Genomic DNA, 13458 nt, shown 5'->3' with positions numbered 1-13458 from the left:
AGTGTATTTGCAGATCCAAAACCTTGTAAGCAAAATGTTTAGCAACTTTATAACTCAGTCCTACTCCAGTACTGTCGACACTATTGATACAACGGCTCAATCAAAGCTAACATCGCTTCTATCGACTCCATTATGTGCTCTATGCAATCTGCACCCATTGTGAAAATCAAAACACAATTGGAACAATGCCTAGATTGTACACTGTCATATAGGGAATGGAGTCAAATTCGGAAAAAAAATCCAGTCTTCCTCTAGCTGCGCTAGACAGTCTCATTCAACTTAGACTAGTACATTTTATGCCAGGCAAGGTTATAGTTCTGTGATTTTTCTATAATATTAAATTTTTTAAATCTACCCGTTTTTAGATTTTTATTTCAAGTTTAAGTTAGTTCAGACTTGATTTACTAGTTTTTATTCAGTTTGATAACATATTTTGATGTTATTTTGTTTCTGGTTTAGTGTTAGGGACAGAAAGTATAATGCATGAGGGGCTAGGAACCATTTAGACACTGAATGTACAAAACATTAGGAACACCTCTTTCCATGTCAGAACCCCCAGCGGTATGCGCAATGCAGTCGGGGGGGTACGCCAAACAAAAATGTGACTCACATTTAACATTTATTTAAATTATTATAAATCTTCACATTTTCCAACAGGGATATACACTGCTCAAAAAAATAAAGGGAACACTTAAACAACACATCCTAGATCTGAATGAAAGAAATTCTTATTAAATACTTTACATAGTTGAATGTGCTGACAAAATCACAAAAATAATCAATGGAAATCCAATTTATCAACCCATGGAGGTCTGGATTTGGAGTCACACTCAAAATTAAAGTGGAAAACCACACTACAGGCTGATCCAACTTTGATGTAATGTCCTTAAAACAAGTCAAAATGAGGCTCAGTAGTGTGTGTGGCCTCCACGTGCCTGTATGACCTCCCTACAACGCCTGGGCATGCTCCTGATGAGGTGGCGGATGGTCTCCTGAGGGATCTCCTCCCAGACCTGGACTAAAGCATCTGCCAACTCCTGGACAGTCTGTGGTGCAACGTGGCGTTGGTGGATGGAGCGAGACATGATGTCCCAGATGTGCTCAATTGGATTCAGGTCTGGGGAACGGGCGGGCCAGTCCATAGCATCAATGCCTTCCTCTTGCAGGAACTGCTGACACACTCCAGCCACATGAGGTCTAGCATTGTCTTGCATTAGGAGGAACCCAGGGCCAACCGCACCAGCATATGGTCTCACAAGGGGTCTGGGGATCTCATCTCGGTACCTAATGGCAGTCAGGCTACCTCTGGCGAGCACATGGGCTGTGCGGCCCCCCAAAGAAATGCCACCCCACGACTGACCCACCGCCAAACCGGTCATGCTGGAGGATGTTGCAGGCAGCAGAACGTTTTCCACGGCGTCTCCAGACTTTCACGTCTGTCACGTGCTCAGTGTGAACCTGCTTTCGTCTGTGAAGAGCACAGGGTGCCAGTGGCGAATTTGCCAATCTTGGTGTTCTCTGGCAAATGCCAAACGTCCTGCACGGTGTTGGGCTGTAAGCACAACCCCCACCTGTGGACGTCGGGCCCTCATACCACCCTCATGGAGTCTGTTTCTGACCGTTTGAGCAGACACATGCACATTTGTGGCCTGCTGGAGGTTATTTTGCAGGGCTCTGGCAGTGCTTCTCCTGCTCCTCCTTGCACAAAGGCGGAGGTAGCGGTCCTGCTGCTGGGTTGTTGCCCTCCTATGGCCTCCTCCACGTCTCTTGATGTACTGGCCTGTCTCCTGGTAGCACCTCCATGCTCTGGACACTACGCTGACAGACACAGCAAACCTTCTTGCCACAGCTCGCATTGATGTGACATCCTGGATGAGCTGCACTACCTGAGCCACTTGTGTGGGTTGTGGACTCCGTCTCATGCTACCACTAGAGTGAAAGCACTGCCAGCATTCAAAAGTGACCAAAACATCAGCCAGGAAGCATAGGAACTGAGAAGTGGTCTGTGGTCCCCACCTGCAGAACCACTCCTTTATTGGGGGTGTCTTGCTAATTGCCTATAATTTCCACCTGTTTTCTATTGCATTTGCACAACAGCATGTGAAATGTATTGTCAATCAGTGTTGCTTCCTAAGTGGACAGTTTGATTTCACAGAAGTGTGATTGACTTGGAGTTACATTGTGTTGTTTAAGTGTTCCCTTTATTTTTTTGAGCAGTATACATTCGGGCGAGGTTCTCTTTTTTTGCCCGAGTAGCCTTGTTTCACTGCCAAAAATAAAATTAAACCATCTAGGGTTCAGCAAAATAACAATGTCAAAGACAGGTACCCTATTCAAATAATTAACATCCAATCACATTAACCGTTACTCTCTCACGGGAAATCTTCACTTTTGTGCCGACATTTAGAAACGAAACATGACAATTTGAAAAATAAGCCATGGCAGTTTTTTGAGCGAGAATAAAGATTACCTTTGAGTAGTAAGACATGTATTAAAAGCAACAGATACCATTAATAAGAAGGGGCTAGAAGCGTCTTATATAGTGAGCTACCAAGTAGCTAGGACAGGCAAGCCCCACACTATTGTGGAGGACTTAATTCTTCCTGCTACCATGGATATGGCTGAGACAATCCTGGGAAAAGGACAAAAAACTATACAGACAATTCCTTTATCAAAACAACACTGATTCACGACGCATCAGTGACATGGCAGGAAATGTTTTGAAACAATTACTGCTTCGCATACAAGCCAGTGAATTACAGTTGAAGTCGGAAGTTTACATACACTTAGGTTGGAGTCATTAAAACTCGTTTCTGAACCACTCCACAAATTTCTTGTTAACAAACTATAGTTTTGGCAAGTTGGTTAGGACATCTACTTTGTGCATGACAAGTCATTTTTCCAACAATTGTTTACAGACAGATTATTTCACTTAACTCTGTATCACAATTCCAGTGGGTCAGAAGTTTACATATACCAAGTTGACTGTGCCTTTAAACAGCTTGGAAAATTCCAGAAAATGATGTCATGGCTTTAGAAGCTTCTGATAGACTAATTGACATCATTTGAGTCAATTGGAGATGTATCTGTGGATGCATTTCAAGGCCTACCTTCAAACTCAGTGCCTCTTTGCTTGACATCATGGGAAAATCAAAAGAAATCAGCCAAGACCTCAGAAAAGAAATGGTTGACCTCCACAAGTCTGGTTCATCCCTGGGAGCAATTTCCAAACGCCTCAAGGTACCACGCTCATCTGTACGCAAGTATAAACACAATGGGACCACGCAGCCGTCATACCGCTCAGGAAGGAGACACGTTCTGTGTCCTAGAGATGAACGTACTTTGGTGTGAAAAGTGCAAATCAATCCCAGAACAACAGCAAAGGACCTTGTGAAGATGCTGGAGGAAACAGGTACAAAAGTATCTATATCCACAGGAAAACGAGTCCTATATCGACATAAACTGAAAGGTCGCTCAGCAAGGAAGAAGCCACTGCTCCAAAACTGCCATAAAAAAAGCCAGACTACGATTTGCAACTGCACATGGGGACAAATATCGTACTTTTTGGAGAAAAAGGTGGTCTGATGAAACAAATATAGAACTGTTTGGCCATAATGACAATTGTTATGTTTGGAGGGAAAAGGGGGAGGCTTGCAAGCCGAAGAACACCATCCCAACTGTGAAGCACGGGGGTGGCAGCATCATGTTGTGGGGGTGCTTTGCTGCATTAGGGACTGGTGCACATCATGAGGAAAAGTATGTGGATATATTGAAGCAACATCTCAAGACATCAGTCAGGAATTTAAAGCTTGGTTGTAAATGGGTCTTCCAAATTGACAATGACCCCAAGCATGCTTCCAAAGTTGTGGCAAAATGGCTTAAGGACAACAAAGTCAAGGTATTGGAGTGGCCATCAAAGCCCTGACCTCAATCCTATAGAAAATTTGTGGGCATAACTGAAAGAGCGTGTGCGAGCAAGGAGACCTACAAACCTGACTCAGTTACACCAGCTCTGTCAGGAGGAATGGGCCAAAATTCCCCCAACTTATTGTGGGAAGCTTTTGGAAGGCTACACGAAATGTTTGACCCAGGTTAAAGAATTTAAAGGCAATGCTACCAAATATACTCAATTAGTATGTAATCTTCTGACCCACTGGGAATGTGATGAAAGAAATTAAAGCTGAAATAAATCATTCTCTCTACTATTATTCTGAAATTTCACATTCTTAAAATAAAGTGGTGATCCTAACTGACCTAAGACAGGGAATTTTTACTAGAATTAAAATGTCTGTAAATTGTGAAAAACTGAGTTTAAATTTATTTGGCTAAGGTGTATGCAAACTTCCGACTTCAACTGTATATGCGTTATAGCTGGATGAGTCAATAGACGTGGCGGGCCTGGCACAGCTCCTCGTATATGTCCATTACGTTTATGGGGGGTCAAATAAGGAAGACATCCTTTTCTGCAAACCACTGGAAACCAGGACAACATGATAGGATTTTGTTAAAGTACTGGACAGCTTTGTGACATCAAATGAACTTTGTTGGTTAAGATGTGTTGGTATCTTTACTGATGGCGCAAAAGCCATGACATGGAGACATAGTGGAGTGGTAACGAGCATGCAAGCAGTTGCTCCAGATGCCACTTGGGTACACTGCAGTTTCCTGCGAGAGCCTCCTGCTGCCAAGGGAATGCCTGACACCTTTAAAGACGTTTTGGACACTACAGTGAAAATGGTTAACTTTGTTAAAGCAAGGCCACTGAACTCTCATGTATTTTCTGCATTATGCAATGATATGGGCAGTGACCATGTAACGCGTTTACAACATACACAATATGTGCGGGTTATCAAGGGGCAAGGTGTTGACACGTTTTTTTTTTTAAATTGAGAGACGAGCTTAAAGTTTTCTTTACTGACCATAATTTTCACTTGTCTGACTGCTTGCATGATGACGAGTTTCTCACACGACTGGCCTATCTGGGTGATGTTCTTTCTCACCTGAATGATCTGAATCTAGGATTACATGGACTCTCTGCAATTATATTCAATGTGCGGGACAAAATTGAGGCTGAGATTAAGTTGGAGCTCTTTTCTGTCTGCATTAACAGGGACAACCCACAGGTCTTTCCATCACTGTATGATTTTTTTGGTGTGCAAATGAGCTCAAGCTTACGCACAATGTCAAATGTGATATAGCGAAGCACCTGAGTGAGCTGTGGTCGCAATTACGCAGATAAACTCAGCAAAAAAAGAATACGTACTCTTTTCAGGACCCGGTCTTTCAAAGACAATTCGTAAAAAAAACGAATAACTTCACAGATCTTCATTGTGAAGGTTTTATACAGTTTCCCATGCATGTTCAATGAACCATAAACAATTAATGAACATGCATGTGGAATGGTCGTTAAGACACTAACAGCTTACAGACGGTAGGCAATTAAGGTCACAGTTATGAAAACTTAGGACACTAAAAAGAGGCCATTCTACCGACTCTAAAAAACACAAAAAGAAAGATGTCCAGGGTCCCTGGTCATCTGCGTGAACGTGCCTTAGGCATGCTGCAAGGAGGCATGAGGACTGCAGATGTGGCCAAGGCAGTAAATTGCAATGTCCGTACTGTGAGACGCCTAAGACAGCGCTACAGGGAGACAGGACAGACAGCTGATCGTCCTCGCAGTGGCAGACCACGTGTAACAACACCTGCACAGGATTGGTACATCCGAACATCACACCTGCTGGACAGTTACGGGATGGCAACAACAACTGCCCGAGTTACACCAGGACCGCACAATCCCTCCATCAGTGCTCAGACTGTCCGCAGTAGTTTGAGAGGCTGGACTGAGGGCTTGTAGGCTTGTTGTAAGGCAGGTCCTCACCAGACATCACCGGCAACAACGTTGCCTATGGGCACAAACCCACCGTCGCTGGACCAGACAGGACTGGCAAAAAGTGCTCTTCACTCACGAGTTGCAGTTTTGTCTCGATCGATTTGGAGTTGGAGGTCCATCATGGTCTGGGGCGGTGTGTCACAGCATCATCTGACTGAGCTTGTTGTCATTGCAGGCAATCTCAATGCTGTGTGTTACAGGGAAAACATCCTCCTCCCTTATGTGGTACCCTTCCTGCAGACTCATCCTGACATGACCCTCCGGGATGACAATGCCACCAGCCACACTGCTCGTTCCGTGCGTGATTTCCTGCAAGACAGGGAATGTCAGTGTTCTGCCGTGGCCAGTGAAGAGCCCGGATCTCAATCCGATTGAGCACGTCTGGGACCTGTTGGATCGGACGGTGAGGGCTAGGGACATTCCCCCCAGAAATGTCCAGGAACTTCAGGTGCCTTGGTGGAAGAGTGGGGTAACATCTCACAGCAAGATCTGGCAAATCTGGTGCAGTCCATGTGGAGGAGATACACTGCAGTATCTATTGCAGCTGGTGGCCACACCAGATACTGACTGCTACTTTTGATTTTGACCCCCCCCCCCCCCCCCCCTTTGTTCAGGGACACATTATTCCATTTCTGTTAGTCACATGTCTGTGGAACTTGTTTATGTCTCAGTTGTTGAATCATATGTTCATACAAATGTTTGCTGAAAATAAACGCAGATGACAGTGAGAGGACGTTTCTTTTTTTGCTGGGTTTACTTTCCCTAAACGGACGACACAAACAACTGGATTCGTTATCCCTTTCACGCCTTGCCTCCAGTCCACTTATTGACATCTGAACATGAGAGCCGAAATCGAAATTGCAACATGCAGTTCTGTGAAAATTGAATTTATTCAGAAGCCACTGCCAGATTTCTGGATAGGGCAGCTCTGAGTTTCTAGCCTTGGCAAATCGCGCTGTTAAGACACTGATGCTCTTTGCATCCATGTACCTATGTGAGAGTGGATTCTCGGCCCTCACTAGCATGAAAACTCTGACAGATGTTTCTTTAAAAAAAAAAAAAATCCCCCCTTTTCTCCCCAATTTCGTGGTATCCAATTGGTAGTTACAGTCTTGTCTCGTCGCTGCAACTCGGACGAGGCGAAGGTCAAGAGTCGTGTGTCCTCTGAAACACAACCCAACCAAGCTGAACTGCTTCTTGACACAATGCTCACTTAACCCGGAAGCCAGCTGCACCAATGTGTGGAGGAAACACCGTACACCTAGCGACCGTGTCAGCGTGCGCTACACCTGGCTCGCCACAGTAGTTGCTAGCGTGCAATGGGACAAGGACATCCCTGCCGGCCAAACCCTCCCAATCGGCTGGGCCAATTGTGCGCCACCCCATGGGTCTCTCGGTCACGGCCGGTTGCGACAGAGCCTGGACTCAAACCTAGAATCTCTAGTGGCACAGCTAGCACTGCGATGCAGTGCATTAGACCACTGCGCCACTCAGGAGGCACTGTCAGATGTTTCTGGGATGACTATCGAACACTGCCCCCTAGTGGCCCTCTGGCTTAACTCCAGCCCCTGACAAGGTTATTAAAGGAAAACTTCCAAAATGTTTAACTTCATATTCATGATCTTCAGCACCACCCCAAAATCAACATACTGCGCATTCGAAAAGTATTCAGACCCCTTGACTTTTTCCACATTTTGTTGCGTTACAGCCTTTTTTTATGTGTTAAATACATTTTTAAAATCCTCAATCTACACAAAATAACACATTATGACAAAGCGAAAACGACTTTATTTACAAAAGTATTCAGACCCTTTGCTACGAGACTCAAAATTGAGCTCAGGTGCATCCTGTTTCCATTGATCATCCTTGAGATGATTTGAGTCCAACTTTGGTAAATTCAATTGATTGGGCATGATTTGGTAAGATACAAACTTGTCTTTATAATGTCCCAAAGTTGACAGTGCATGTCAGAGCAAAAAATGAATTGTCTGTAGAGTTCTGAGACATGATTGTGTCGAGGCACAGATCTGGGGAAGGGTACCAAAAAATGTCTGCAGCTTTGAAGGTCCCCAAGAACACAGTGGCCTCCATCATTCTTAAATGGAAGAAGTTTGGAACCACCAAAACTCTTCCTAGAGCTGGCTGCCCGGCAAAACTGAGCAATCGGGGGAAAAGGGCCTTGGTCAGGGAGGTGACCAAGACCCCGATGGTCACTCTGACAGAGCTCCAGAGTTCCTTTGTGGAGATGGGAAGGACAACCATCTCTGCAGCACTCCACCAATCAGGCCTTTATGGTAGAGTGGCCAGACGGGATGCCACTCCTCAGTAAAAGGCACATGACAGCCCGCTCTGAGTTTGCCAAAAGGCAAAGGACTCTCAGACCATAAGAAACAATATTCTCTGGTCTGATGAAACCAAGAGTGAACTCTTTGGCCTGAATGCCAAATGTCACGTCTGGAAGAAACTAGGCACCACTCATCACCTGGCCAATACCATCCCTACGGTGAAGCATGGTGGTGGTAGACTAATCAGGATCGAGGGAAAGATGAACGGAGCAAAGTACAGAGAGATTAAACCCTTCTCAGATTGGGGCAAAGGTTCACCTTCCAGCAGGACAATGACCCTAAGCACACACCCAAGACAACACAGGAGTGGCTTCGGGAAAAGTCTCTGAATGTCCTTGAGTGGCCCAGCCAGTGCCCGATCAAACATCTCTGGAGAGACCTGAAAATAGCTGTGCAGCGATGCTCCTCATTCAACCTGACAGAGCTTGAGAGGATCTGCAGAGAAGAATGGGAGAAACTCCCCAAATACAGGTTTTCCAAGCTTGTAGTGTCTTACCCAAGAAGACTCGAGGCTGTAATCTCTGCCAAAGGTGCTTCAACAAAGTACTGAATAAAGGGTCTGAATACGTATGTAAATGTGATATTTCAGTTTTGATTAATACATTTGCAAACATTTCTAAAAACATGTTTTTGCTTTGTCATTATGGGGTAGTGCATAGATTGATGAGAAAAACAACTTTAATACATTTTTGGAATAAGGCTGTAACATAAATGTGGAAAAAGGGGTCTGAATACTTTCCGAATGCCCTGTATTTCATAGAAATTTGGAAACACTGGACAGTTATTTTTGTTAGGTTCTAATTCTGAGTAAAAACTCAACGGACATTATGAAAGCTTAAACAATTTTTTTCTTCCCAGAGGGTCAATACAGCTGCACTTAGACATAGTTCTCACATGCACTGATATTTAACACTTTCTCTATGCCGAGTCTCTTCCTACACATCTGAACAAATATTCTATCTTTATTACTTAAGTAATACGGGCCATAAACCTTTTTCTCCCTTAACGTGACCTGATCTCGACCCCCCTTCATCACTAATCCATGGCTCTCTCCCAATATCAATGCCTGCCACGTGATCATTTTCCCTACACTCAGCACATTCAAAGCCTAATTGCCCCCACCATATACTTTCCTCCTATAGATAACCATTCACTTCTGGTGTAGACCCTCTAAACCTAAGCACTCCCTCATTGACTTGAATAAGTATTTCATATTCTCAGAACCCAACACTTTAAAGTCTGTATTTGATCATGGCAACACTACAGAACTTGTTTTTGTTTTGTTTCTTTTGTATTTATGATTATTATGATTATTATGATTATTATTATTATTCTTATTATTATTTTCAAAAAATCTAGTAGGTGATGTGCTGGACATTGGCCTTGTTTGGGTGGGCTACCTGGCCCTCTTCTGGGGGACCCATCCCCTTGCGGCCCTCTGCTCCGGCCCTGACCCAATTCACTTGACAACAAACAGATAAGCACGGGCTTGGGGGTTTCTGCCATTTGTGGGCAAGAATGCGGTAATTCTGACATCTTGCATGGCAATATGCAATGATTTTCTCCAATCTTTCGTGAAAATGCGCTGATGAGGGAAAATGTTTATTGAAGTGTAGTTTGATTGAACCATTTTATGTGGTAAAGGTGCAGTGATTGGATTAAATTGCGACCCCACTATTTGTACTGTTGTGATGGGTCAGTTTTATGTGATAATATTGCGATGATTTGACTGTTTTAAGTGTAAATAGTGCTGTGATTGGTCAAATTTCAAGCCCTTACATAATTTTTATTTATTTTTATTTTTATTTATTTCACCTTTATTTAACCAGGTAGGCAAGTTGAGAACAAGTTCTCATTTACAATTGCGACCTGGCCAAGATAAAGCAAAGCAGTTCGACAACATACAAAAACACAGAGTTACACATGGAGTAAAACAACATACAATCAATGATGCAGTAGAAAAAAAAAAATGACTATATACAATGTGAGCAAATGATGTGAGATAAGGGAGGTAAAGGCAAAAAAAATGCCATGGTGGCAAAGTAAATAAAGTATAGCAAGAAAAACACTGGAATGGTAGATTTGTAGTTTGAAGAAAGTTCAGAGATAAAAATATAAATAATATGGTGCAAAGGAGCAAAATAAAGAAAATAAATAAATACAGTAGGGGAAGAGGTAGTAGTTTAGGCTAAATTATAGATGGGCTATGTACAGGTGCAGTGATCTGTGAGCTGCTCTGACAGCTGGTGCTTAAAGCTAGTGAGGGAGATGAGTGTTTCCAGTTTCAGAGATTTTTGTAGTTCGTTCCAGTCATTGGCAGCAGAGAACTGGAAGGAGAGACGACCAAAGGAGGAGTTGGCTTTAGGGGTGACCAGAGAGATATACCTGCTGGAGCGCGTGCTACAGGTGGGTGCTGCTATGGTGACCAGTGAGCGGAGATAAGGGGGGACTTTACCTAGCAGGGTCTTGTAGATGACCTGGAGCCAATGTGTTTGGCGACGATTATGAAGCGAAGGCCAGCCAACGAGAGCGTACAGGTCGCAGTGGTGGGTAGTATATGGGGCTTTGGTGACAAAACGGATGGCACTGTGATAGACTGCATCCAGCTTGTTGAGTAGGGTATTGGAAGCTATTTTGTAAATGACATCGCCGAAGTCGAGGATTGGTAGGATGGTCAGTTTTACGAGGGTATGTTTGGCAGCATGAGTGAAGGATGCTTTGTTGCGAAATAGGAAGCCAATTCGAGATTTCACTTTGGATTGGAGATGATTGATGTGAGTCTGGAAGGAGAGTTTACAGTCTAACCAGACACCTAGGTATTTGTAGTTGTCCACAAATTCTAAGTTAGAACCGTCCAGAGAAGTGATGCTGGACAGGCGGGCAGGTGCAGGCAGCGATCGGTTGAAGAGCATGCATTTAGTTTTACTTGTGTTTAGGAGCAGTTGGAGACCACGGAAGGAGAGTTGAATGGCATTGAAGCTCGTCTGGAGGGTTGTTAACACAGTGTCCAAAGAAGGGCCAGAAGTGTACAGAATGGTGTCGTCTGCGTAGAGGTGGATCAGAGATTCACCAGCAGCAAGAGCGACATCATTTATGTATACAGAGAAAAGAGTTGGCCCAAGAATTGAACCCTGTGGTACCCCCATAGAGACTGCCAGAGGTCCAGACAGTAGGCCCTCCGATTTGACACACTGAACTCTGTCAGAGAAGTAGTTGGTGAACCAGGCGACGCAATCGTTTGAGAAACCAAGGCTACTGAGTCTGCCGATGAGGATGTGGTGATTAACAGAGTCAAAAGCTTTGGCCAGGTCAATGAATACGGCAGCACAGTATTGTTTCTTATCGATGGCGGTTACGATGTCGTTTAGGACCTTGAGCGTGGCTGAGGTGCACCCATGACCAGCTCTGAAACCAGATTGCATAGCGGAGAGGGTGCGGTGGGATTCGAAATGGTCGGTAATCTGTTTGTTGACTTGGCTTTCGAAGACCTTAGAAAGGCAGGGTAGGATGGATATAGGTCTGTAGCAATTTGGGTCAAGAGTGTCACCTCCTTTGAAGAGGGGGATGACAGCAGCTGCTTTCCAATCTATGGGAATCTCAGACGACACGAAAGAGAGGTTGTACAGGCTAGTAATAGGGGTTGCAATAATTTCGGCAGATAATTTTAGAAAGAAAGGGTCCAGATTGTCAAGCCCAGCTGATTTGTAGGGGTCCAGATTTTGCAGCTCTTTCAGAACATCAGCTGAATGGATTTGGGAGAAGGAGAAATGGGGGAGGCTTGGGCGAGTAGCTGTGGGGGGTGCAGTGCTGTTGAATGCAGTAGGGGTAGTTAGGTGGAAAGCATGGCCAGCCGTAGAAAAATGCTTATTGAAATTCTCAATTATAGTGGGCTTATCGGTGGTGACAGAGTTTCCTATCCTCAGTGCAGTGGGCAGTTGGGAGGAGGTGTTCTTATTCTCCATGGACTTTACAATGTCCCAGAACTTTTTAGAGTTGGAGTTGCACGAAGCGAATTTCTGTTTGAAAAAGCTAGCCTTGGCGTTTCTAACTGCCTGTGTGTATTGGTTTCTAACTTCCCTAAAAAGTTGCATATCGCGGGGGCAGTTCGATGCTAATGCAGAACGCCACAGGATATTTTTGTGTTGGTTAAGGGCAGTCAGGTCTGGGGAGAACCAAGGGCTATATCTGTTCCTGGTTCTACATTTCTTGAAAGGGGCATGCTTATTTAAGATGGAGAGGAAGGCATTTTTTAAAAATAACCAGGCATCCTCTACTGACGGGATGAGGTCAATATCCTTCCAGGATACCAGGGCCAGGTCGATTAGAAAGGCTTGCTCGTTGAAATGTTTCAGGGAGCGTTTGACAGTGATGAGTGGAGGTCGTTTGACCGCTGACCCATTACGGGTGCAGGCAATGAGGCAGTGATCGCTGAGATCTTGGTTGAAAACAGCAGAGGTGTATTTAGAGGGCACGTTGGTTAGGATGATATCTATGAGGGTGCCAGTGTTTGCGGCTTTGGGGTTGTACCTGGTGGGTTCATTAATAATTTGTGTGAGATTGAGGGCATCAAGCTTGGATTGTAGGATGGCTGGGGTGTTAAGCATGTCCCAGTTTAGGTCACCTAGTAGCACGAGCTCTGAAGATAGATGGGGGGCAATCAGTTCACATATGGTGTCCAGAGCACAACTAGGGGCCGAGGGGGGTCTATAGCAGGCGGCAACGGTGACAGACTTGTTTTTGGAGAGGTGGATTTTTAAAAGTAGAAGTTCAAATTGTTTGGGTACAGACCTGGATAGCAGGACAGAACTCTGCAGGCTATCTCTGCAGTAGATTGCAACACCGCCCCCTTTGGTCGTTCTATCTTGTCTGAAAACGTTGTAGTTAGGGATGAAGATTTCAGAGTTTTTGGTGGACTTCCTAAGCCAAGATTCAGACACAGCTAGGACATCCGGGTTGGCAGAGTGTGCTAAAGCAGTGAATAAAACAAACTTAGGGAGGAGGCTTCTAATCTTAACATGCATGAAACCAAGGTTATTACGGTTACAGAAGTCATCAAAAGAGAGCGCCTGGGGAGTAGGAGTGGAGCCAGGCACTGCAGGGCCTGGATTCACCTCTACATCCCCAGAGGAGCAGAGAAGATAATATGCATGGAATTGTTGATTTTGCTACAAATTTTGCAATCACGGAATCCTGGAGGGACTGTACAAGGACAACAAATTCCTG

The sequence above is a fragment of the Salmo salar genome, chromosome 27 (genome assembly GCF_965601325.2).
Source record: "Salmo salar chromosome 27, fSalSal1, whole genome shotgun sequence".
Classification (NCBI taxonomy): Eukaryota; Metazoa; Chordata; class Actinopteri; order Salmoniformes; family Salmonidae; genus Salmo; species Salmo salar.
This window is presented reverse-complemented; position numbering follows the sequence as displayed.